Raw genomic sequence first — 10,208 nt, forward strand, 5'->3', positions numbered from 1 at the left:
GTGTAGCCGCTTGTTGCGTGTAGTGGACTCCTGACCTATCCAGCGGAACCCGAAACCCCACCACCCTATGGCGCAAGTAGAGGAATCTGCAGCCCACACGGTCGCAGATCCGTCTCAGCCTCTGATTCAGACCCTCCACTCGGCTCTGTACCAAAGGTCCGCAGTCAGTCCTGTCGACGATGCTGCAGATGGTGAGCTCTGCTTTCATCCCGCTAGCGAGACTGGCAGTCTTCACAAAATCTAGTAGATAGTGTCGGAAGTTCCATGCGGCTTTTCGCGGATGATGCTGTAGTATACAGAGAAGTTGCAGCATTAGAAAATTGTAGCGAAATGCAGGAAGATCTGCAGCGGATAGGCACTTCGTGCAGGGAGTGGCAACGGACCCTTAACATAGACAAATGTAATGTATTGCGAATGCATAGAAAGAAGGATCCTTTATTGTATGATTATATGATAGCGGAACAAACATTGGTAGCAGTTACTTCTGTAAAATATCTGGGAGTATGTGTGCGGAACGATTTGAAGTGGAATGATCATATAAAATTAATTGTTGGTAAGGCGGGTGCCAGGTTGAGATTCATTGGGAGAGTGCTTAGAAAATGTAGTCCATCAACAAAGGAGGTTCGACCTATACTTGAGTATTGCTCATCAGTGTGGGATCCGTACCAGATCGGTTTGACGGAGGAGATAGAGAAGATCCAAAGAAGAGCGGCGCGTTTCGTCACAGGGTTATTTGGTAACTGTGATAGCGTTACGGAGATGTTTAATAAACTCAAGTGGCAGACTCTGCAAGAGAGGCGCTCTGCATCGCGGTGTAGATTGCTCGCCATGTTTCGAGAGGGTGCGTTTCTGGATAAGGTATCGAATATATTGCTTCCCCCTACTTATACCTCCCGAGGAGATCACGAATGTAAAATTAGAGAGATTAGAGCACGCACGGAGGCTTTCAGACAGTCGTTCTTCCCGCGAACCATACGCGACTGGAAGAGGAAAGGGAGGTAATGACAGTGGCACGTGAAGTGCCCTCCGCCACACACCGTTGGGTGGCTTGCGGAGTATAAATGTAGATGTAGATAAACAGTGTTTGAAGTCCTTTACAAACATGTAGCAAAGGCCCTAAAACTAAACATATCAAAACGAAGGTTATAGGCTATAGCGCAGTGTTTTAGGGAACTACATAATAACTTCGTTACTACTTTTTTTAACAACGAATGTGAGAGAGGAAGATGTTGTGAACCACTTAGGCTAAATTTCTGGACTTTCCTTCCTTTCGGCCAGAATGAGGGAACATCTCTTAGTCCTAACATTGCAGGCATTTCGTTGCACATTAATAACAGCATGCAGCATTTATGGAGGCTGCTTTCTACAGGACGAAAAAGTTAAGTAATGCTATAACTATGCACACATTACCTTAATGTTGGTACAGTTCGAACTGTAAGCTGTTGGTCGATGTAACAAGTGAGCACTGTTCTTACAGTGGCTCTGAGCACTATGGGACTTAACTGCTGAGGTCATCAGTCCCCTAGAACTTAGAACTACTTAAACCTAACTATCCTAAGGACATCACACACATCCATGCCCGAGGCAGGATACGAACCTGCGACTGAAGCGCCTAGAACCGCTCGGCAACTCCGGCCGGCTTCTTACAATGGCATTATCACTACCTGCCATGTACTAGGAAAATACGATTTTAGTAATTTTTTGACAGTATCGTGGAGTAACAGCGATCGTACTTAATATTGTAATCGTCCAGATTACAAGAGCTTCTTGTTTTTAGTTCCGGTAACCGGTTTCGGGCTATAAGAGCATCCTCAAACCAAATGTCCAGGTGCCGCGCGGAACCAGTGTATGGAGCTGCCGTGTGGTACCGACTAATACCTGTCATGAACTGCTAAAAACAGGCGACGGGTGGCACTGTGTACTATACAACGGTTCCGTGCACCGGCTCCTCACGTCATCTGGAGATTTCGTTAGAGGATGCTGTTATAGATAGCAACCGATTACCAGAATTTAAAAACACGTAAAAACTATTCCGATCTTTACTGTTTTTATTAAGATGTACTGTTTCTTTAAACTTTTGCAGCAAACCACTACCCGTCTCTAGAGAACGAAACGTAACTTTCGTAACTAGATACATCTGTTACTTCTTCCACGCCGCACACAATTTTGTGTTTTCCTCACACCGATGATGCTCAGTAATCGGGCAGATGGATAGTCCGAAACATCGAGACACCAGCATCGGCAGATTTTACATTCCTACGGTACGATGAATGAAGTTAGGGCTTCCTAGTTTTTCAGAAGGAAACTTTATGGTAGTAGGATATAAATATTTTCGTCAGGGGAAAGCCGGGTGTTAGTTCCCAAACTTACTTGGGTACTTTACAGTAATTCCTTGTATCAGGGGTTTGCAAAATAGTGTTAAGTGTAAGTGCGATAACTCAGTTGTTCCCAAGATCTCCTCAGCAAGTCCATGCTGATTGTCGCATAAACCACTGTGCTTCGATGTACAGAGAAGGAAGGAGCAAAAACTAATTTTGCACATATCTGTCGAGTTTTCAGTTCCACAAATGCGAACGAAGCCTTTATCCAGTGTGTGGTGAAGTATGCAGCTGTTAAAGAAAAACCGCCGAACTGAAAATTTTCATTTCTTCGTAATGAATAAGTTCCTCGCGAAATTATACCATAGCTTGCACGTGTTTCAGAATTTTTCAGGCCGTACTAGTACGACTGACTTAACTCGTGAGTCTCACGAGCGCTAGTTGTTTCTTTCATGCACATATTGTGGCAAACAACCACTTTCTTGTGTGTCAATAAATCGTGGATTGGTTATTTTGTCGGTGATTCTTTAGCACTCCGTTTTCTGGCGTATCCCTGCGAGGCAAAAGTAGAACTTTTTTTCACATTTAGTATGTTACAAACACTTCTCCAACTGGCTGTGTGTCCCACTGCCCGAATTGCGTCAAAGGCACTCACGTGATATTGACGTAAGGAAGAAAAAGACATACGGATACCTCCATCCAGAACAATATTAATAAACATTACTAGGATACTTACTGCTCTTAGTACTAAAATTGTCCGGCCGGTGTAGCCGTGCTGTTCTCGGCGCTTCAGTCTGGAACAGCGTGACCGCTACAGTTGCAGGTTCGAATCCTGCCTTGGGCATGGATGTGTGTGATGTCCTTAGGTTAGTTACGTTTAAGTCGTTCTAAGTTCTAGGGGACTGATGACCACAGACGTTAAATTCCATAGTGCTCGGAGCCATTTGAACCATTTTTTGAACTAAAATTGTAAGGCGTTTAAACTGCGTATTTTTTTCTCTTTTGGCCAATCTCATAGTAAACTATTGATACAAGCCGCACCTATAAAGCCATAGGCTGAAATCCTGTTTTTTTCCATTGGTGTGAGACGCTCGGACTAAATTTGAAATCGGCTGACAGAAAGTTTAAAATATAACTACACTGACGGACAAGCTATCGCAATGGTCTATTAGTCGGATGCGAAGATATTCTTGGCCGACTACGTCAGCGGGCGCAAATAAACAGAGACGGTTACACGGCCTTGGTGGGCCCTGCATCCTATCCGCCGGTTGGCGGCTCGCGGAGCTGCAACCCGCATTCAGGGCCACCTCCGTGTCTGGCTGTACCCGCGCCATCGGAGGAGCTACCGGTGTAGGCAGCGTCTGTCACGATGATATTTGCCATGCGAACGCCCATGATTCTATCAGTTACGCTGGCGTTTCGGGTTCGCATGGAGTGATGCACCAGCCCTTGGTAATCCTAACACTGGAACATTAAAGACGATCGTTAAGCAGAAGAAAGGCTATTTATTTCTATTCGGATCGCCAATAAAACTTAAGATAGGGATGAATTAAAATTTTACGTTCTTTCAACGTCAAGGACATTACAGGGGAAGCTAAGCACATCCGGACAGTACACGGAAAAGGAAATCGGAAAACTTTTTGGAAGGAACCATGTATGCATACATTTCAAAAAACTATAAGACAAATTTGGGAAAAATGAGTAAGGATTGGCGGGAAGGGGGGGGGGGGGGGGATTTGAGCCCACTCTTCGTGCATACGTATCCAGTATCTCAACCTTTGTGCCAGTTCACTTCACGGCAGAAGAGTAAACAATGCCGTTTGTCGGCCCCTTTTTGGAACATGCTGTTTTCACACAATTACATAAAAAAAAGTGTGAGGAACCGGTATGAAAAGCTTCCGACTAAAAATCACTACGCAAATCATAACGAATTCATTACATGAAACTATTACAGAACAGAGTTACGCTACAGCTGGGAGCTTCTGAAATAGATAACCTCACACAGACTACACCCAAATTCCCGAATTATCCTCAATTAAAGTTCTGGGAGAGGAAATTGAAACTTTGTGGTTTGTCGATGACATTCTAATTTTGTCAGACACGGCAAATGATTCACAAGAGCAGATGAACGGAATGGATAGTGTCTTGAAAAGATGTTATAAAATGACCACTTCAAAAGTGAAACAAGAGCGATAGAATGTAGTCGAATTAAAACAGGTGATGCTGGTAGAATCAGATTAGGAAATGAGACACTAAAAGTAGTCGATGAAGTTCGCTTTTTAGGAAGCAAAATAACTGACGATGGCCAAAGCATAGAGGATATAAAATGCAGATTAGCTACAGCAAGAAAGGCATTTTTGAAAAAGAGAAACGGCTTAACATAGAATATAAATTTAAGTAAAAGGAAGTAGTTTGTGAAGGTACTTTTAAGGAGTGTAGCCTCGTACGGAAGTGAAACTGAACGGTAAGCAGAGTTCAGACAAGTAGAAAAGAGAAGTTCTTGAAAAGAGGAGTTACAGAAGAATGTTGAAAATCAGATCGGTGAATAGAATAACTAATGGAAGGGTACTGAATCGAACTGGAGACAAAAAGGAAATTCATGGCACAAGTTGACAAGGTTGGTTGACAGGACACACGCATCAACGAATCGTAGATTTGGTAATAGAAAGAAGTGTGGTCGATAAAAATTGTAGAGGGAAATTAAGAAATCAAGGCTTGAAAAGAATAAGCAGGTTCAAATGGATGTAGGTTGCAGTAGCTATGCACAAATGAAGAGACTTGCACAGGACTGAAGACCACAACATGACTATCATCATCACCACCACCACCACCACCACCACCACCACCAACAACAACAACAACAACAACAAGAACAAGAACAAGAACAGAAACAAGAACTTCCATAGCTGCCAGAAGCGAGAGCCACGAACGATAAATGATGATTTATTGACTTGCCAATGAATGAGGTCGATATTTATATTTTGAAGTAGCCATTTTGGATTATTGTGTATATAAATGTTTAGTACATTAGCTATCGACACCACTCTTAGAGGATTTATAGTTTTCTATTTGAGTCGTCATGTATGTATGTCCTTTCTTTACGGACGTACTACGAGAAGGTCACGCTAACACTTAAAGAGTTACATCCGTCAATGTTCATACTAAATGATTATTACTCATACCGTGTTTACTTTCAATTACTCATTGTGGGTAAATGCCTTGAGGGAGAAATTCAATGCACACTTAATTACAAACATGTTACTGGTGGGTTTGGTGTACGATATTCGAGTCGGGAAACCTTATTTTTTAAAAATCGAGTGGATTAATGGCAAGCAGCAGCTGTCTCCGACCTCTTGACATCAAAGTCGAATACGTGAGTAAAATCATATATGTAACAGCGGAGATTACTTCAAAAGATTATAAATAGTATCAAAATAAACGTTTTCATTTATTTTTTCCCTTGAAATATGCCACAGTTTGTAGCGACAACAGTTTCGCTGGAAGTGGAGTTGGTAAGTTAATGTTCCATTTGGAAGGAAACGGGTTCCATCATGTATGTAAGATCAGACTCGCTCCTGGTAAATTTTCGGACGAAATACGTGTAAAGTCTTCCTAATGTATCATCTGAGAAACTATTCCCAATGATGCGAGAAGTCAGCGAATTAACTACTATCCTGAAACCTCCTGGCAGATTAAAACTATGTACGGGACCGATACTCGAACCCAGAATCTCGTGCTTCGAGGGAATTGCTCGCCCAGTCTGAAGAAGTATCGATGCAATTTCCACGATCCACGACCTGCCCTCATAGTTTCAATTCTGTCCGTCTCCCCTGCTTTTTAAATTTCACAAAAGCTCACCTTTATAATCTGTCGGACTACCACTCGTGGAAAAAAGGAAATCGTGGAGAAATGTCTTAGCTACAGCCTAGGGGATTGTTTACAGCTGAGTATGCTTCTCTAGAGTTTGGAAGTACCGGCAGAGGTGAAGGCGGATTGTGAGTCGTGCACGGATAGCTCAGCCGGTAAGAGCATTTCCGCATGAAGGATGACGTTCCGGGTTCGATTCCCGGTTCAGCACATAGTTTTAATCTTCCAGGAAATTTCAAAATACTGCCGCAGAGTGAGAGATTCATTACGCACTTGCTGTTTACTTAGCGCCATTTTCGGGAGATGCTGAAAAACAAGGCGGTACTGTGTTATTTATTCTTATAACACTCAAGATATTAAAATAATTTTGTTTCTTTATTTGATCACGTTATCTTAATAGCACATAGTTACTCGAAATGTCCTATTCCATAATTAAGCAGGTATTATGAAAACATTATTATTCATTCTTTAGTTTCTCAATTACTAAATATAATGAGTTTACAGAGAAACATTTTCTTTAAAGAAATGTTAGTGGCTTACTATACATGAAAACCACTTTAAGGTGAAATTTTCAGTGAGTAAATAATAGTTTGTTTTAAAATTGGTACAGTACGTATGAAAGGCCTCATTCTCTTCTTTTCAATAAACGTTTAACTTTTTCCAAAAACTTCCTATTTAAAAAATTATTCATATTCAAAATCTACTTGTTCTAGAAAGCTGCAATCTTAAATTATGATTATTTCCAAGATTTGGTACCAAAGTTTTGTAGCCATAATTTCTCTGATTCAAAACCTGCCTACTTTCATTAAAATAACTTGTTAGTTTGTTAATTATTCAAATTAGAAAATTTCAGTTTCTCTAAACTTTCTGGAGGACTTGTGAACCACTTGTACCGTAAAATCAGCGTGATACCTATTATTTCTGCGGTTTTCTAGTTATTCAGCTATTACTTTAATAGAATCCCATCGTTGTCTATTGCATTTTGCCTGTTTTAATTTTCCGGTTTATTGCATCCTTGTTTGAAATGTAAGAGCCCTGTATTTCAACATTTTGTGATTTCTGATATTATGTTCGTCTATAAATAGGGGTGGCTCACAGCGCCGCAAGTAGTCCAGGGCGAGCAGCCTACAGCTTATGTCGCATTGTGTAATTTTCATTGAGTCATTAGTTAACATTCATTAAGTCAACATCATGTAGTCAGTTTGTAGCTATCGGTGTGGATCAGTCCGCATTTCAGTAAAATATGTACACTTCGTGCCCGAACTGTGTGAATTCATGCCTTAGTCTGCTGCTAGAGTACTTTGTGATGTGGTGCCCTGTTAATGTAACTTGCTCACCAGACCCGAATGTTTAGATTGCTGCCTGTTATAAAGCTGATTATCAGACAGGGACTACTGTGTATAAACAAGAAGAGATTGACAATAAATTACTCGTGTGTATTATTTATGTGTCCCTCAAGCTCGTTAACACCAGGAACACAATTCATCAAGACCAGCCACAGGACAATCGGAGACAAGTTCCGGGTGAGCTAGGTTACAAACGGTTTCAATACTGAATAAACTTGTTGTAGCTGGGATTCACAGTCGTAAAAAATTTTTGAAGGACAATATCTTTACGCCAGTGACTGTTATAAGTTTTTATTACATTACTCCAATTTCGGCCTTAGGCCATTTTCAAGTGCTGCTGAAAAAAATCCTCACGTTTATCTATGATGGTTTCACAATAAGTTACGTAAGATTTTATAGCAGACTTCATAATTGTGCAACGAGGGCATACTCTTTGCTTCCTAATACAGTCGTTGCACTGCAATGGCACTCCACACATAGCAAAACAATATCTGTAATCCGTTTACGCCCCAAAACGGTTATTAGTAGCCTGCAAACAGTAGTCTGCAGCTGTGGTGTAATGCATTTGTGACTAGTGATGGGTTAACGAACATGTGCACTTACAGATTATGTTGTTTTACGATGTCTGAATACGTGTGCTCGCACTTTGTAACAACATCACGAATTTATTTAACAGTATTGACAGCGACATACAAAATCTCCGATGTTCCCCCTTTTTTATATCTATGTTCACCATGTTTTCTCCTTTGTATATTTTTAAATGTCTTCTATTGTTTGTTCTATGCCTTTCGGCTGAAGAGCAGCGCATATGCTGCTACCAGCCCGCCCCTATGGGGAGTTGAAATACAATAAAGGAAAAAAAAAAACATACAAATGTGTCAGCTTATATTACGTTGACATGGCTTAAAGCCATAATATGTAAGTAACATGGTTACGTAGTTAAAATGTCTTGTATAATCGGCACAACGCCGAGATACATAATGAATCTGTAAAATAATTTTTTAAACATGCAGCAGCACTTGATAATGAATGGCTTAAGGCCGAAATTGCAATAGTGTAACAAAAGCTTATAAATGTCACTGGCGTAAAGATGATGTCCTTCGCCGGTCGTGGTGGCCGACCGGTTCTAGGCGCTTCAGTCCGGAACCGCGCTGCTGCTACGGTCGCAGGTTCGAATCCTGCCTCGGGCATGGATGTGTGTGATGTCCTTAGGTTGGTTAGGTTTAAGTAATTCTAAGTCCGGGGGACTGATGACCTCATATGTTAAGTCACATAGTGATTAGAGCCATCTGAATTTGATGTCCCTCAAAGGATTCAGTAGTCTTTAAAGAGCCATTAAGGACACATTTACTTCACTAGCAGAGAACGAGTTCGATAAAGCTCGATCTTGACGTGATTTATAATGTGTAGAGCGGCGTTTGGCCAATGGCCTTGCCGCATCGGTAACACCGGTTCCTGTCAGATCACCGAAGTTAAGCGCTGTCGGGCTTGGCTAGCACTTTGGTGGGTGACCGCCAGGTCCACCGAGCGCTGTTGGCAAGCGTGGAACACTCAGCCCTTGTGAGGCAAATTGAGGAGCTACTTGGGGAATGAGATTTTCACTCTGTAGCGGAGTGTGCGCTGATATGAAACTTCCTGGCAGATTAAAACTGTGTGCCGGACCTAGACTCGAACTCGGGACCTTTGCCTTTCGCGGGCAAGTGCTCTACCAACTGAGCTACCCAAGCACGACTCACGCCCCGCCCTCACAGCTTTACTTCTGCCAGTACCTCGTCTTCTACCTACTTGATTGAGAAGTAGCGGTCCCGGTCACGAAAACTGACAACGATCGGGAGAGCGTGTGCTGACCTTAAGCTTCTACGTATTCAGTGACGCCTATAGGCTGAGGACGCCACGGTGGTCGGTCGGTAGTTAGGGTCTTACGAGACCTGTTCGGAAGAGGTTTAGTTTAGAGCCGGATTTGATTCTGGCTCCTCCTAAGCAAAACTCTGCGTTTTACCGCTTAATTCTCCTTGCAAATAAATCCTTCGCCGATGATATGCGTGCTTCGGACCGCTTGGAATACAGGGCGCCTCCCGCTTGTGCGATACATCGGGAGAGATCCCGGGAGGACAGTAACGCCTTCATTAGTGAAACAGCCGGCCAAAACCAGAACTCCCTTACGGAGCGTCCCAGTCTAATAACAAAACAACAGCAAGAATCCCACGTATAAAGTGACCGGCAACTGCGCGTTCCTTAAAGACGTGCTGCAGTTGGCAACACTGCGACAGGCCTCTGTAGCGCAGTTAACACTGCGGGGCACGCATTCGCCCGCTGTTCGCCGCCAAACCGCCGGCCTCTCGTCTCCACTACCCCCCTCCACCCAACCTTTTATTTTTTATTTTTTTCGCCAGCTAATTAATTGGCACGCCTGTCTTGTTGCGTGGGCGCAGTTGCCACACTTGGCGCGGGCCTGCCGGCGAACCTTTTACGGACGCCGCGCGCAAGACCGGGCACGGCGTTTTTGAAAGCCGAGAAGCGTGCAAACTGGAGCGTGATAGATGGGTGGCTAGCGGGTGCGGCTCGCTGCCGCAGCTGATGCGCCCTCCCGCGTAACAGACACCAGTTTGCGCGACAATGCCGGCCTCTATTCGCGACAGCCGAAACTAGCGGATTCCGCCGCTGTGCCTTACGTAAT

General features: G+C 43.0%; 1 pseudogene; it reads left to right on the top strand.

The window, feature by feature from the left end:
• Window positions 1-8,952: 8,952 nt before the first annotated feature.
• LOC124799616 lies at window positions 8,953-9,070 on the top strand (annotated as a pseudogene).
• The last annotated feature ends 1,138 nt before the right edge of the window (window positions 9,071-10,208 follow it).

Source organism: Schistocerca piceifrons, chromosome 5, assembly GCF_021461385.2.
Source record: "Schistocerca piceifrons isolate TAMUIC-IGC-003096 chromosome 5, iqSchPice1.1, whole genome shotgun sequence".
NCBI classification, from domain to species: Eukaryota; Metazoa; Arthropoda; class Insecta; order Orthoptera; family Acrididae; genus Schistocerca; species Schistocerca piceifrons.